This window comes from Equus przewalskii, chromosome 22 (genome assembly GCF_037783145.1).
Source record: "Equus przewalskii isolate Varuska chromosome 22, EquPr2, whole genome shotgun sequence".
Lineage (NCBI taxonomy): Eukaryota > Metazoa > Chordata > Mammalia > Perissodactyla > Equidae > Equus > Equus przewalskii.
The window spans coordinates 34084352-34099393 of NC_091852.1; the positions used below are offsets into that span (position 1 = coordinate 34084352).

At 45.7% G+C, this 15042-nt stretch overlaps 1 long non-coding RNA gene across 2 annotated transcripts in view; it reads left to right on the forward strand.

Annotated features, from left to right (window-relative positions):
* LOC139078744 (uncharacterized) overlaps positions 1 to 15042 on the forward strand; it is a 29445-nt gene that overhangs the window by 3667 nt on the left and 10736 nt on the right. Inside the window, exons 2-3 of one of the 2 annotated variants that reach the window (XR_011531787.1) lie at positions 11476 to 11638; positions 12729 to 12892. The exons of the other annotated variant lie outside the window; for it this stretch is intronic. This is a non-coding gene — a long non-coding RNA (uncharacterized lncRNA). The remainder of the gene's footprint in view (positions 1 to 11475; positions 11639 to 12728; positions 12893 to 15042) is intronic. 2 annotated transcript variants of the gene reach the window in all.

The window sequence follows — 15042 nt, forward strand, 5'->3', positions numbered from 1 at the left end:
AATGAGATGCAAAGATTTAACGGTTTCAAGAGGGAGGCTACCTAATTTGACACACATTTGACACACACATTTGACACATTCCACGCATTCCCATGCTTGAATAACACCACCTGTAAGCTGGTGAGATGGTGTTTTCCACGGGTGGTAACCCAGGAAGCTGCCCTTTTCACCCCGCTGTGGGAAGGGAGGTCTGACGCATTTTTTCCACAGTAATTTGATTTCATCTGAGAACAACTGTGGAGCTACTGTTGGGAAAGCAACCCAAGGTTCAATGTTGAGGTCGTTATCGGTATTAGATGTTCCAGGTCTGTGACATAGTTGAGTTCTATTGAATTCATCAAGGAAGTCTCCTGTCGTGAGTTCTGTCCATCAGAACGGGCAAGGGGACAGCATGGCACCACTGTGATCCTGGGGGACAGGTGGTTTGAGTGTTTTGAAAAGCCAAAACAGCCCAACACTTTGCCTACAAAGCTGCCCTGGACCCTGTATTGGCACTGCAGTCATCTTTTTCATGTTCTGAGTTTTATTCTCCAGAGTTTTTTTGTACAGAGTCCTCTGTTCAGTCTCCAGGTTCTGTGGGACCAAAGATTAGCTTGGGGGATGAGGTCTAACCTCCGTTCTCCCCAAGCCAAGCTTAATAAATGCACAATTTGCATAGAAACGTGGCATACTTGACACATAAAGTTTCAAATCAAGTCTGCTAGCTCCCCCTTTCAACCAGATGGCCACCCCGAAGACTTTCCTAAGGAACTTTTGGAGATTCCATTTGTAGGCTCGATCTAATGAGTAGCAGACTTAGAAAAAAGAAATCCTGGGTAAGGCTGCATCCTTTAGGGGGAACTGCTTCTTTAGCTCCCAAACTTTGGCTGCAGCTCTCGGCTAACCCACATATCTATTTATAACAGCATTTGGAGAGATCCTTGAATTTGGGTGTTAAACACAAAAGCCGAAAATAACGTATGAAGAAGGAATCCACAGGATGATTTCAACTACATATATTTTAGTACATTATTAACAAGGGTATTAATGTGTACAAATAACTAACACAGTGGGTCTCTTTAAAATTTTTTCAGTTCCTTCTCCTTAAATCCCTTATGCAGATGTTCCTAACAGAGTTGCTTCTGTTTTTTGTGGGGTGTACTTTATCTTTTTTTGAGGAAGATTAGCCCTGCGCTAACCACTGCCAGTCCTCTTCTTTTTGCTGAGGAAGCCTGGCCCTGAGCTAACATCTGTGCCCATCTTCCTCTACTTTATATGTGGGATGCCTACCACAGCATGGCATGCCAAGTGGTGTCATGTCCACACCCGGGATCCGAACCGGCGAACCCCGGGGCGCCGAAAAGCAGAAGGTGTGAACTTAACTGCTGCGCCACCAGGCCGGCCCCTGTAATTTATCTTAATGTAACACTCAAGTTCATAGGTGATCCCATGCTGGGAGGGTCTGTGTGGGATGTCCCTACCTGGGACAGGGCCCTTATTTATGAACTGAAGAACCTTCTCCATCATGGTGTATGTGCTCCCTCCACGTCCACTCCAAGCTGTGAGCCTTTAAAGAGGTCATTTTCCTCCAGCCTTCTTTGCTAACTGCCTGCTTTGACTTACTTATTTCTCTGGGAAAGATTTATTTTTCTCTTGGCATGGCCGTGCAGCTTTCTGTCTCTTTCAATACTTTCTGCCTGCTGCCTCTGTGCACTGCATGATCTCCTTACTGCAGAGTGGAGGAAATGTTTGATATTTTGTTCCAACAAATATTTTTTGAATATCTACTATGTCAGGCACCGGGCTAGGTGCTATGTGGAATGGTAACTTCCAAATTTAACTGAGTTGAAAACAAATTCCACTGCCTTGCAGAAACATGCACACCTTGATCTTTCCTGGGAGATGCTATCAACACCTTCCTGGTTGCAACAGTTCAGACTCTTACACTTAACAATTTTATGCCCATAGTGGAGGCTATACAATCACCGAGGGCAGAGCTCATACAAGAGAAGTATTTGAGAAAAGTTATTGTTTGCAGAGTGCTAATTATTTCCTCCAACGATCATTTCCTACGTTCCTCTAGGCCTTCTTTCTAGAGAAGTTCTCTGTCCAGAACAGCCCCAAAGGGAGTTCCTTAAGTGCTAAGAGACCCTGTCAGTGTCTACAGCTAATTGTATTGGGTGTGGATTCCTAACCTGAGATAAGCCAGCCACATTTAGTCTAAAGACATAGGGACTACATTGGTTATCTTGGGAACTTGAACTGGAAAGGCAAGTAATTGTGAATGCAGAGACCTATGCTTTGTGGCTCCATCATGGACCAAATGGAGGCATTGCCAAGGAAGCCATTGGCACAGGGAGACAACAAAAAAAATTTGTCTGTCTTAACCAGAGATCTGGGTACAAAGAATTGCCTCTCAACTGTGAATCAAGAATTCGGAACCAAGAACCTAATAATGCTGTACTTAGGTTTGAGGTTTGAATTTATGCTATGTATATGGTCTATGAATATTTGATATGAGATATTAACATAAAAATGTGATTCTAGGCCATGATGCCGTGCAGTCATGAACCAAATACAAAACTCTCTATTGAGTCACAGCCCAGGCCACACAGGATCCCCATAAATAAAGCCACACTGAAGACAAGCTTACCCTCCAAAATTACAAAACTTATGGGAAACAATCACCATGAGAGAGTATCAACAGATAGAACAGACATTGGGATCAGATTCCCAATAACTTCAGATAATAGATCTATTGTACAGAGACTATAAGTATGTTTAGGATGCTTATAGACATAAAATAATTAAAAACGTAATAAATGTACAAGGTACTATGAAAAAAGAAAATACATATTTGAAAAAGAAACAAATAAAACTTATAGAAGTAATAATTGTAGTCATTAATTTTAATGGACTAGATATGGCTAAAGAGAAAATTAATGTCCTGGAAGAGAGATTTGATTCCAATTCAGAATGCATCACAAAGACAAAGATATGAATGAGTAATTGCAGATATGGAAGATAGAATGAGAAAGAATAAGAGTTTCAGAAGAGGAGAATACAAAAGAAAGAGAAGAAATATTCAAAGACAAAAAGTTTAACAGTTGTTGAAGATAAAGATCATGAGATTCAGGATGCACAAAAAAAGCCATGAGCTGAATAAATAAGGATAAATCCAGACCTTAAGTCCACTATAATGAAATTGAGAACACCAAAGCCAATGAGTTCTTAAAGCAATCACAGAGAAAAGACCTATTTCCTACAAAGGAAATATGATTAGACAGACAGGAGACTTCTCAACAGCACAAGAGAAACCAAAAGTCAATAAGATAATCTACCCAAAGAGTGAGATCCAAGAAGGGAAATTAAATTTAAACAAGCATTGTCTATAGGAATAACAATGAAATTGACAAATTTTAAGAGCATAGAAAAATGTGGAACTGAAATATTGGGCAACAATATGTAAGAAGAGAGGGAGATGATTAGATCTCTGAAGATTGGTAGGTGGGTAGAGATGCTAAATAGTTTTTAAAGTCGAGGATGTGTGATAAAAATGTAAGGGTAACATCTGAGAGGAAGGGTAACAAGTGAGATGTATAATTGCCAAAGCAGTAGAAAAGGAAAAGAGGAAATAAAGAAAACTTGATCAGGGCAGTAAAAGGCAGGTAAAAGGCAAGCAAAGATCCTAAATAGCAAGGTATATACAAAGCCCAAAATAAGATGGCAGAAATAAATCCTAAGTAAATATAAATGGACTAAATGCGTCACTTAAAACACAGAGATGGTTAACTTGGATGAAAAAATAAAAATCTACGTGGTTTATGAGACTCACCTAAAATATAAGGGCAGAGAAAAAAAAACAAAGGCAAAAGAACGATCAGACCAAGAAAAAAAAGATGGAATTACATTTATACCAGACTTTAGGGCAAAATTCATGATTAGGGATATAGATTATTATACAAATATAATAATTCTAACATGTACCCAATAACAGCCTGAAATAAAAGGCACAAATTGAACTCCGAGGAGGAATTATCAAATATATAATCGTAGTAGGAGATGTTTTAACACATCTTTTCAGAGAAGTAAAGAAAATTGTAAAGAGTCATAAGGAAGAAGCTTGAATAAGTTATTTTGGGGTTGATAATGACAATTGTCCAAATAGTACTTCTGGTTCCAGGTCAGAAAAGGTTAGGGTCTCTCTCCATGAAATTCAGTTGGGAAGGCAAACTTTCCACAGGAGACTCTTTTTGGGAAGGTGGGAGCGGATTCTGTGACCTTTTCTTTGACTTGTGCCGAACCTTCTAATGTGGATGAGGCCCGTTCCAGCCTTGCCTCAGGGAGGGAGTAACTTTGGCACGTGAATCCTGCTGACTGTTATGTAACTTGGCTATGACTTTTTTTTTCCTTCTGCTTTTTAAATTAGTGCAGGCTAGTATGGCCTCAAGATTCTCTGCACACAGCTGAGGCAGCAGAAAGTCACATGCATTAGTCAAGGTACAGGCTAAACTGCTGTCATAAAGACACTGAAAAATGCAGTGGCTCAGGTGAGATTCTTCACTTCACTCGCAGTCCAGATGCGGGTGGGCCGGCAGTACCAGGCAGGTATGTGGCGCTGCTCCATAAAATCACCAAGCTGCCTGCCGTTGTGTTGTCCTCCTCTTCATTCCCACATTTGCATGTCAGCCCACCGGAAGGGTGAGCCTTTTGAAAGCTGTGGCCCAGAATTTGCACACAACACTTTCACTCATGTCCCTCTCTCTGGAACTTAGTCACATGGCCAATCTGAGCTGCACGGGAGTCTGGGAAACATGGTCTCCAGCTGGGCAGCCATCTTCCTTGCTCCTTAATAAGTGTGTGCCTGTGTGTATGTGCGTGTTTTGGGGTCATTCTACTGCTCCAAGGAAGGAGATTGAACAGGATAGCTGAGGAAGCTGAGCAGTGTCAGTCACAGCATAAAACTTTATTTTTAATCATAGCCCAACTCATTACATGTGAGGGACATTGGAACCTCTCAGAACCTCATCTAGAAAACTCTATCTCACAGAGGTGTTACAATGGCAATCAAGATGAAGAGAGTGAAAGTGAGGGCTCGCAGGGCTCTCTGTGGGCCCCTGGCTCTGTAATCCCTCCTCAGCACAGAGCAGAGGCCCCAGCCAGGCACGCGCGGCACCACGGGGCCACGGGACTCTGTGGGGGGTGAGCCAACAGTTGACCTGCTCCTGCCTCTGGCTGCTATTCCTGGAGCTCCTCTCTCCTTCTCCTGATCCCCTCTTCTCCCTCCCCCGCCTCCCCAATGGAAGGTTTCTGCAAATTGATGGACTGTCACCTGGAAGGTCGAGGCAGACCCCAGATCCCTGTGTTCTCGCAGGAAGGAAGGATTAATGAGCCCCTCAGAGCTGTCTCTGGCTGGAGCTCATCTCAGAGCTTGCTCCGGCTGGGACGGCCCACCGCCGAGAGAAAGGCGGGCGGTCGCAAAGCTTTGGTCATGCTGCCCTGTGTGTGACCTGTCAGGTTTTGTTTGCGATCCGTTTGTGCCCAATGGTGCAGGTCACATGCTGAGCTCCTCCCAGGAATCTGATTGTTTGCAGTTGTAAAGTGCAGGAGCTTGGATCTGTCCGAGCAGAGGGTTAAATCATGGAGTGTTTTACAAGGGCAGCTATAGAGAATGTCTTGTTTTCTCCTTATATGGCTATTTTTCTCAGTCCAGAATCCCAGGGTGTATTTTACGTGGTTGAAATACACAAATGGAGTCATAGTCTTAGCCAAACATGCTATGTGGCTTTAAAATTAACAAGCCTCTCTCTACTTCTGTACCCCAAACACACATTCACACGCACGGCTTCCGTTGAGACTGTGGAAAGATACTCCCTCCTTTTCAGCCAAAAACATTTGATGGAGTGGATATCTACAATTCCTTTGCTTTATGCATGAGAAATATTTCTTTTGATGAGAGTAGTTTGCAAGTATGTGGGTCAAATCTAAGTATCAAGTTTTTAATGAGTGGCTACTGTGTGTGAAGTACTAGGTTAGCTAGCTCTGGGGTAGACAGAATGGGGCACCAAACATTCAAATATGAAAAGGAAAGTTGTTTAGTGATAGTTCAAGATGATGCTAGAAGTATCAGAAGGTGAGTAAGAGCATGAACTTGCCACCGGCACTCACCGGAAGGAGAGATCTGTTCAGACTGGCGTCGTCAGGGCAGGCTTCACGGAAGAAGTAGAGGTTGGAACTAGATGGATTTAGTTAGGTCAAGGGGAGTGAGGGAGGCATTCAGGGTGGGTGGGGCCTGAAGGAAAATGCAGAGGAAGGAAAATGAAGAGGCCTTTTAAAAGAAGAGAGCAAATGATCCAGAGTGACTACAGCATGTGGTTCTTGGAGGAGAAAATGAACTTCAGGTGGGAAAGGTAGACTTCGGCTGGGAGTGGACTGGGCAGTCAGGCTGAGGAGCTGGGGTTTTCTTTGCATGGCAAAGGGGAGGCGTTGAAAGCTTTGGGGTATTTATTTGATCCGAAAGAGTCTGGGCACCAGGATTCTCAACAATTTATGCTTCCAAAACTTAATTGTTTTTTTTTGGCTACCTCAGTGAATATGACTTAATCTAGATAATTAAGATTGGAATAATTAAGTATGATCTTTAGGTGTTAAAAATAAGACTCCTTATTGAAAGTTCCTTTTTGGTGATTTCACAAATGAGAAATTCCGAGTTTATTACTGAGTAAAATTCTTGGCCACACCTTCTGGAACACAGACTATGAACTCAGGCTTCGCAGGGGGAAGTTGATTGACCAACTTTCATTCTTTGTGGGCAGAGAGGGAAATTTTGGGGGAAAAATCAGGCACTGGATTCAGATCCAGAAACACCACATTTTAAGCAAATTGGGATGAAAATTTGCATTTCAGGGCCATTTTGGAGATAAAATCTGGCATGGGAATTATGCCACCAAAATCTCAGTTTTTGAGTCCCATTCTATTTTCACTTGAGTTTTCTTCCAGAGATAGAGCTGGGATTGTGATGTCTATTATAAATGTGAAGATATTGTAAAAGAGTTTTAATGACTTTCCCAGACTCACACAGCTAGTTCATGGCAGAGCAAGATTCTTGGGAGCCTGGAGGGGTCCAAGCACTGTCCTTGCAATTGTGAGTTGGCAGCGCCCAGGCTCCAGTGGGTAGAGGCGCAGATGAATAGTCAGAGACAGCCTAATGAGACAGAGAGGTTGTCCCAGGTGGGAGTGATGACAGGTGACTGGGGAGGAGGCAAGAAACAGATAGTCCTGGTGAAGAGGAGCTTGAGGATTCTGGTCTGAGAGAATAGTGACACCACCAACCCAAATGACAGCCCCCCCGCAGGCTAGGTGGTGTGCCACTGACAAGGAAAGGCTCCTGGGCAGGGCCAGCCTGAGTAAAGATGCTGAGGGACCTTGGGCAAGTCACTTGACTTTTCTGAGCCTCAGTTTCCTCCTCTGCAAAATGAAATGAATTATAGCCCCTGCCAGGGCAGGTAGTATGAGGATTACATGAGACAATGAGGGCAAAGCGTCTGGCTCTGTCCCTGGGACATGGCTATGTTCAGTACAGATTTTTTGAATGAGAGCCATCAAGAACTATGAAGCAGGTGAGCTAGAAATGATATGAAGACCTGCAGTCTGTCTACGGATGAGGGTGGCATTGGGGTTTACATCTAAGAACAGAAGAGAGCTCTAAGGGACCGGAGCTCTCTTTTTGTTATCATTTCTAATAGCTCACTGAAGACGATCAGGCAGAAGAAACACACGCACACACATGCACACACACATTGGGTAAAACTGAGTGGCTGTTCCTGCTGAGGACATGCTGTAGGTGAGAAAAGTAGACATGGAAAAGGCTCCCACTGGGAGATACCCAGTCATGGATTTATCAAGGATCATTTGATGATGATGCCATTTTTCAGTTTTAAAACCTTCTTCTAAAATATTTAGTGCTTGCAAGGGGGAATGCCAGGCTTCCATGTCACTTGCACAGATATTGTGTAGGTGTTAAGCCAGGCAGGTGTGATAAATCCAAGTTGTGTCTGTTACAAGATCAGCATTGACATACACGATGTCACAGAATGGTAAAGCCAGAGAGGTTGGGGAGAAAAATCAGGATATACATGGGTTCTATATAATTGTTCGCTATCAAAATACAAATTATTTGCAAATGTTTATTGTAAAATCTATTGTGTAATACAGCTCATTCTTGCCTCTGGAGAGCAAAACTATTACTATGTATTGCCATGTGCTGCTATTAATGCCATCAATGTACCTGTATGTTTTTGTATCTTGGATGAGTCCGTTGTTTATTTATTATGACTGTATGACTCATTTTGGTGGGCTACATTACCAACATTTATTTAGGGTGTTGAAGAGCAATAGACACATTGGTTTAGCAGACCACAGAATCATGAGGATGAGTACTAAAGTGTGTAGAACCTGGCCAGTTACGATAACCCATTTAATAAATCAGCTTTGGACTTTGGTGTCCTGTTTGCTTGAGCTCTTCCAGAATCACATTTTTGCTGATTTTTTCCTCCTTAATTTCCTGAACCACATTTCTAATAATCAAGACCTGGTGTCAGAAAGTCCCACGGCATTTTTTTTTTGAATTTTTCTTTTAAACACATATTCAGTAGGCTCAGCCCCAAAAGGACCACATTTACTTGGGCCACTTCAGACATGGAATTCTTTTGAGGAGAGACTGGCAGGATGCCCTGGAAGAGGCGGTCTTTGGATATCGGATGTGGCTCTGTTCCTTACTTCTCCTTTGTTGGATCTTTTTCTACAATAGTCCTTGCAGAACCTAAGCTATCTATCCATCTCTTGTAGTGAATTTGAGGGAGGTTTCAAGAAATCAAAATACTGAATCTTAATACGGGGGCTGTTTTACAAGTTCACTACTAGGAAGAATCAAATTCTTGCTTGAGTTTCAAAAAACAATGCGATGCCTCGGCATCACTCAGATATGTCCATTTTAGTTGAACTTACCCTTGTTCCCAGAGCTGGAATGCCTGGCTAGCATAGGCAAACCCAGCGACGGGGCGAGCACTCACTGCTCACCAGGGAAAACCATGCCATTTATTCTGAGAATGTGCAGAAACAGCATTTGATTGGGAAGAGGGCTTAGGTCATTTATCTCCCACTTTTAAAATGATGAGATCAATGTGTCTCCCCAGTGGCTGTCCCCCTTCTATTCAGCAACAATACACCACTTCTTTTCAAAGAGAAATATGCTTCCAATAAGGGGGAAGGGAGGCAGGGGGTGGTAGCAAACTGGATCAAGCAACTTTCATTGAAGGATTCATTTTTGATTTAAATATTTTGTTCTAATCTCCAACTTCCTTTTTAACTTGGCAGAATGACCAAAAGAAAAACAATGTCCCTCCCTAGCCCAGTTTACAGCCTGCCAGAGCAGAGGATCCAGTTACTTCTTCCAAATTGTATACATTGGGTTGTTCAATATATTAGTTTTTTTTTAAATCTATTGCTCATATACGTAGAGTTTTATTTTAATGGCATGTCAAGTGGACTTTGGTGAAAAACCACAGGAGAAAAAAAAACAGAATGAAAAATATAGATCAAATTTAGCCAGCTATTTAATACTTTTTGGGGGGGGTGTCTTTGAGTATGTTGTGGAAGGAATTCTCTGCAAGTGATACATCCTGTAACTGTAGGCAGATGTAATCCCCCGGCCGTGACACCAGCAAAGATTTCCCTTCACGTTGGAGACATCTGCAGCCATTTTGTTCCCTCCCACAAAGAGGAAGTGCACAGGGAGGAAGCCATTCTGGACCCCGTGCACTCCCTGCAATGTTCCACAGTCGTGGTTACAATTCCCAGGGGACCCTGTGAGCCTGATCTGGGAAGGGAAAGAAACCCAGGGTGTTGCGACCTGCAGGTGGAATCTGGGGAGCACCCACAGGGGCGCCTTCTCTTCCCAGAAAGCCCTTTCTCCTTTCTCCTCTTGCTGCCAATCTGCCCCCGTCATTGCTTGGAGCCTCCTTCAAACTGACGTCCTCAAGGACACAGGCTGGGGTGGACGGTGCCCAGATCCAGGCTCTGTTCTTCTCAGTGCTCTCTAGAGTGTGTCCTAAGAGGTCACCGTTTGTCTCATATTCATCTGGATTTTTGTCTTTTCTTTATAAATATGAGAAGAATATATTTTTTCCTCTGGTGGGAAGCACTTTTTCTAATGGGAGATGGGAGATGGGTTCCACCTGCTTAATCAGAGCAGAAACAGCTGGAGGCGTGTCTTGTTTGGGGCCCCCGAAGCACACCCAGAGACAGTGATTTGAGTGCAAATGGTTCTTTGGGAGGGGATCCCAGGAGATCCCAGTAGAGGAGTGGGGAAGGGAGGAGGGGAAGAGAAGGAGGCCACCGAAAAGCTTCATCAGGCTCGTGGCCACTGTGGGCAGCTGGGTCTTCATCCTGCCAGGGAGGGTTTCTCAGCCTCAGCACCACTGACATTTTGAGCCAGATAATTCCTTGTGGGGCTGTCCTGGGGATTGTATGCAGTTTAGCAGCATCCCAGGCCTCTACCCCTAATATGCCACTAGCAAACCCCCACTGTACCTGTTGTGACAATCAAACACGTCTCCAGACAGTGCCAAATACCCCTGAGTGGAGACAAAATGGCCCATGGTTTGTTTAGAACCCCAGGAGCCATGGGGACTCCTGGGCAAGGTGCAGGTGTTGGCTGTCAGAAATCTGGCTGGTGTGCGCTGAGACGGTAAGGCCAACGGGATGCCTTGTGCCGTGGGTAGGAGCTGGAGTGTCTGGTGCCCCCTCTTCTAGAGGCAGAGGACTGAGTGGAATCTTTGTCACTCTGTTGTTGGCTGACCGCAGACAGCTGCTGGAGGAGCAGGCCTGAGAAAACACGGGTGGAAACACTTGTTTTCTGTGACTCCTCCTAACTCTACAAGCTCCCGTCCACCCATCAAAGGTGCCCTCTCATTCTTTACCCCCATAGAATCCTCTCTGAGAAAATGCCAGAGCAACCCAGGCTCTCCTTTCCAGACTACTGATGCTGCCAGGGCCTGGAGAGACTTGAGCGGAAGGAAAACACTGTTTCTTGAGCCTCCTAGGGGTGAGGCAGCTTCTCATGGGCTATCGCATTTCTTCCTCAAACTAGCCCTGCAACTAAGGTCTTGTTAACCTCTGTTACACACTGGTTAGGCGGCCACCCCCAGGCACACAGCTACTGAGGGGCAAAGCACAGATTCGAACTCAGCTCTCCCTGCATCACAGTGCATGGATTTTCTGTTCTCCCAGTGGGTTGGTGACGGAGGGGGGCAGAATATTTTAGGAAGAGGAACATTTTCAAGAGGCTCCAACACATGGATGAATGCTGAAAAAACCAACTGAGGAATGAAATGGGGTCTGAGTGTGGGGAATTAGGGGTTTTATAGGAGTGTGCTGTGTTGGAAGAGTGGCTGCTTCCCCTTCTACCAAAGTCTAAACAAGTGGAATTGTCCCCAGAGCCCCAGTGGCTTTAGTCTCCAGGAGTTTCCTGTAGGAGCCTCCTTTTCCTTCACCGTTCCACTGATGCTATTCTGGCAAAAATCCGGCAGAGATCTTCAAATTGGCCATGCCCAATGGATATATTTCTGTCTTCCTCCACTTGACCTTGGCGTTTGACACGGTAAGCCAGCCCTTCTGGAAAGCATCTCCTTCAGTCGTTCCCTGGGCATCTTACCTGCTTCTTTTCTCCATTTGCTCTATCATTCCTTCCCCGTCTCCTTGGCCAGCTCTCCCACAGTTACCCTTAAGCATGGGCTCTAAAGACACATCCTTAGCGTACTTATTTTATCATTCAGAGTTTCCCTGGATGAGCTCATCAACTTGAAAGTATTTGTTCTTGAATTTAAGATGGGTGACTTGCAAGTCTACGATCTCCAGCTCAGACCCTGCTGAGGGCAGTGGGGTCCTGGCTCAGGCTGCTATAATAAAAATACTATAAACTGGGTGCTTTATACATGATAGAAATTTGTTTCTCACGGTTCTGGAGGCTGGAAGTCCAAGATCAGGTGCCCGCATGGTCAGGTTCAGGTCAGGTTCTGGGTTGTAATCTGCAGCTTCTCATTGTGTCCTCATAGGGTGGAAAGAAAGAAGATAGAGGAGGTGCACTCTCTTGTGACTCTTATAAGGGCACTAATCTCATTCATGAGGGCCCCATCCTCATGACCTCGTCTACTTCCTAAAGGTGCCACCTCCTAATGCTATCACTTAGGGGGTGAATGTGAATTTCAACATGTGAATTTTGGGGGGTTACAAACATTTAGTCCTTAACAGGATACATTTCCATCTGAATATCCTTGAACTCAACTAGTCCCACTAACTCAGACAGAACCCACTAGTCTTCCTCCAAGTGCCCTTAAGTCTGCTCCCTTCCTGTAATCTTTCTAGGTGGTGACTCACCTATCTACACAACTTCTCAAAGCATAAATCTGGGGGGTTCCTAGACTTCTCCCTTTCACCCCACACCCTTCCACCCATCTCCCACCCAGCAAGTCTCATTCCACCTCCAATATCTCTCAGACCGTTCTCCTCTTCATACCTCCCGCTGCTGCTTTAACGCAGGCGGCCTTGGTTATTCACCCCCCAGTACCATGGTGCCCTCTGAAGTGACCTCCCTGTCTCAGAGTCCCTGCTGACCTTTCTTTCTAAAAGGCAAATTTGACCACCACCAGATTCTATTGGGAATTTCAAAAATATTTCCTCCCACTTTCCAGAGGAACTCCGAATAGTTCGTCCGGGTGTACTAAGTCCTTTGGTATCGGAGGAGAGAGAGTATCACCGTGATCGAGAGTCAACACGCCCTGGATTCCAATCCTGGCACCTGTCCTCTGTCAACCTCAGTTCCCTCAAATGTAAAATAGGGACCAACAGTACCTGTGTAAGTAATCCATAAGAAGAACTTGTAAGAGGACCTGACCCATAGGAAGAGATCAATAATAGTTCTTTACCATTATTAATTGCCTGACTTCCAAGCTTGTCATGAGTGTGAAATGAGGTGATACTTGTGGAAGAGCTCTGCCCCCCATACGTTGTCTTATTATGCCATCTAGTTCCTCATTTGTGACACAGAATCAGTGGCTCTGGGCTGGGTAGGGAGTGGGGACACAGGAAGGATCAGCACAGTGCCAGCATTGGCAGATCTGTCAATCAGGAGGAGAGGCCCCCAGTGGAGAAGGACACGTGGGGGGCGCCTGGGTGAGGAGCAGAATGTGAGTCTTTGCTGTGTCCAGCGATGAGCTCTCACAAGTTGGGCGAAGCACCGATTGACCCATCAAATTTTGACCTTGGCTGCGAGCCTGAGCAGCCTCCTGTCCAAGGACTCATCACTCTGTCCTGTGAGCCTCCTGGGGAGCATAACTAAAGGGTCTAGAGTGTTCTCAGGACACGCTGCCTGACCAACTAACTGGTGGAGCGTGTGGAGCCCTTATTGTATGCAGACGGCACTCCTCACAGCAGCTGGACTGGCCAGAAAAGGTGCAGGCTGGCGGGCTGGCGTGGGTCCTCTGTGAGGCCTCATGTGCCGCCCCAGGCCTCCCACCAGACCCTCTAGGAGAGAGCCGGCTGTGGAGGGAGGACCGGAGGTCCCCTTGGAGGGCCCAGCTTGGAGGGTGAGCTGGAGGCACTGGGTGAGGTGTGGGCAGTGAGCCCACATTTCTACAAATGGGTAGTTACTTCGAGTCCTGCTACCTCAGTGACAGTCCCTCAGTTTCTTCAAGGGTCGCTTCTGACGCTTATCCCTTAGTGGTTCCAATCACAGATTTGGGGTGAAATTCTGAGGTCTGCCACTTACTAGCTAGTGTGACCTTGGGAAAGTGGCTTTACCTCTCTATGCCTCAGTTTCCTCATCTGTAAAGTGGGGATAATAGGATACACCCAGTGGAGTTGCTGTGAAGATTTAAATAAATTATATGCGAGGTGCTTAGAACAGAGGCTGGCATGTGGTAAGTGCTGTTGGCAGGAGTATGAGCAATGATTTGAAAGAGGCATTTAGGCTACAACCCCAGACTGAGAGACAGAAGTGCTGGGTTCTGGTCTCATCTGTGTCTCTGACGATCCACATCACCCTGCCCCTCTGGCCTCAGTTTCCTTATCTACAAATAGTTTGGGGACAATGTATGTCCTCAGTCAGCAGGCCCCAGGCCTCGCTTTGGATCCCATCCCAGGAGGGTCCCAGGCTGTCCTCTCCCTGCCGTCTGCACTCACCCTCTGTTCTCAACAGCCCAGCTGGGCTTGCTCAGCTGTCCCCTTCACCAGTGAGCTGTCTCTCAGGGGTCGACCTGCCAGACCCTCCTTGACCTTTGGGACCCTGTTGTGGCAACAGCTCTCCACTGTGACCAGCTCTCAGGGACCACCCCATCCTTTGTTTTTTTTCCTAAACCCAACCCACTCTCTGGTTAAAAAAATCTCTGTATTAACCTCTCCTTGTTACCCAGCTTGAGCGTGCCATGACGGATCTGAAATGCAACCCCAGCAATTCGATCCAGAGTGTGCAACCACTACGGCATCCTCATCGTCTTGGGATCCAGTGATGTCACATCTCTTTCCTCTTCTAACTAAAACTGACTTGAGCCCCCTCCGTCATGGGCTAGTGGGAAGCCCATGTTCTGATGGAAACTCTCACTCCCTCTGAATTGCCCAGCTCAGCCCACGGGGCCCTGTGGAGGGAGGAAGAGAGGCTCTGAGGAGACCTCCCCGGTCCGGGTCCTGATGCCCTGCTACTGGTTCTCTAGCATGTCGCCCCGGGCTGTCCCCGGGGAAAGCCGGCCCTGCACAGTCCGACCGTCCTTGTCTGCTGCTGCATGTGGCTCTTGCTCATTGGGGCTGTTTCCTGCCCCCGAATGAGTGACTGCACTTTCAGGGGGAAGAGACTGCTGGGTTACACATGTGCTGTGTCATTTTATTCCCAAGAAATCCTTATGAGGTATGAACTTTTCTTCACCCCAGAAATGAGGAAACTGAGGCTCAGAGAGGTTTACTAACAGCCCTGCATTATATATATTGGAGCTTTTCAATTTTTAAAATGAAATG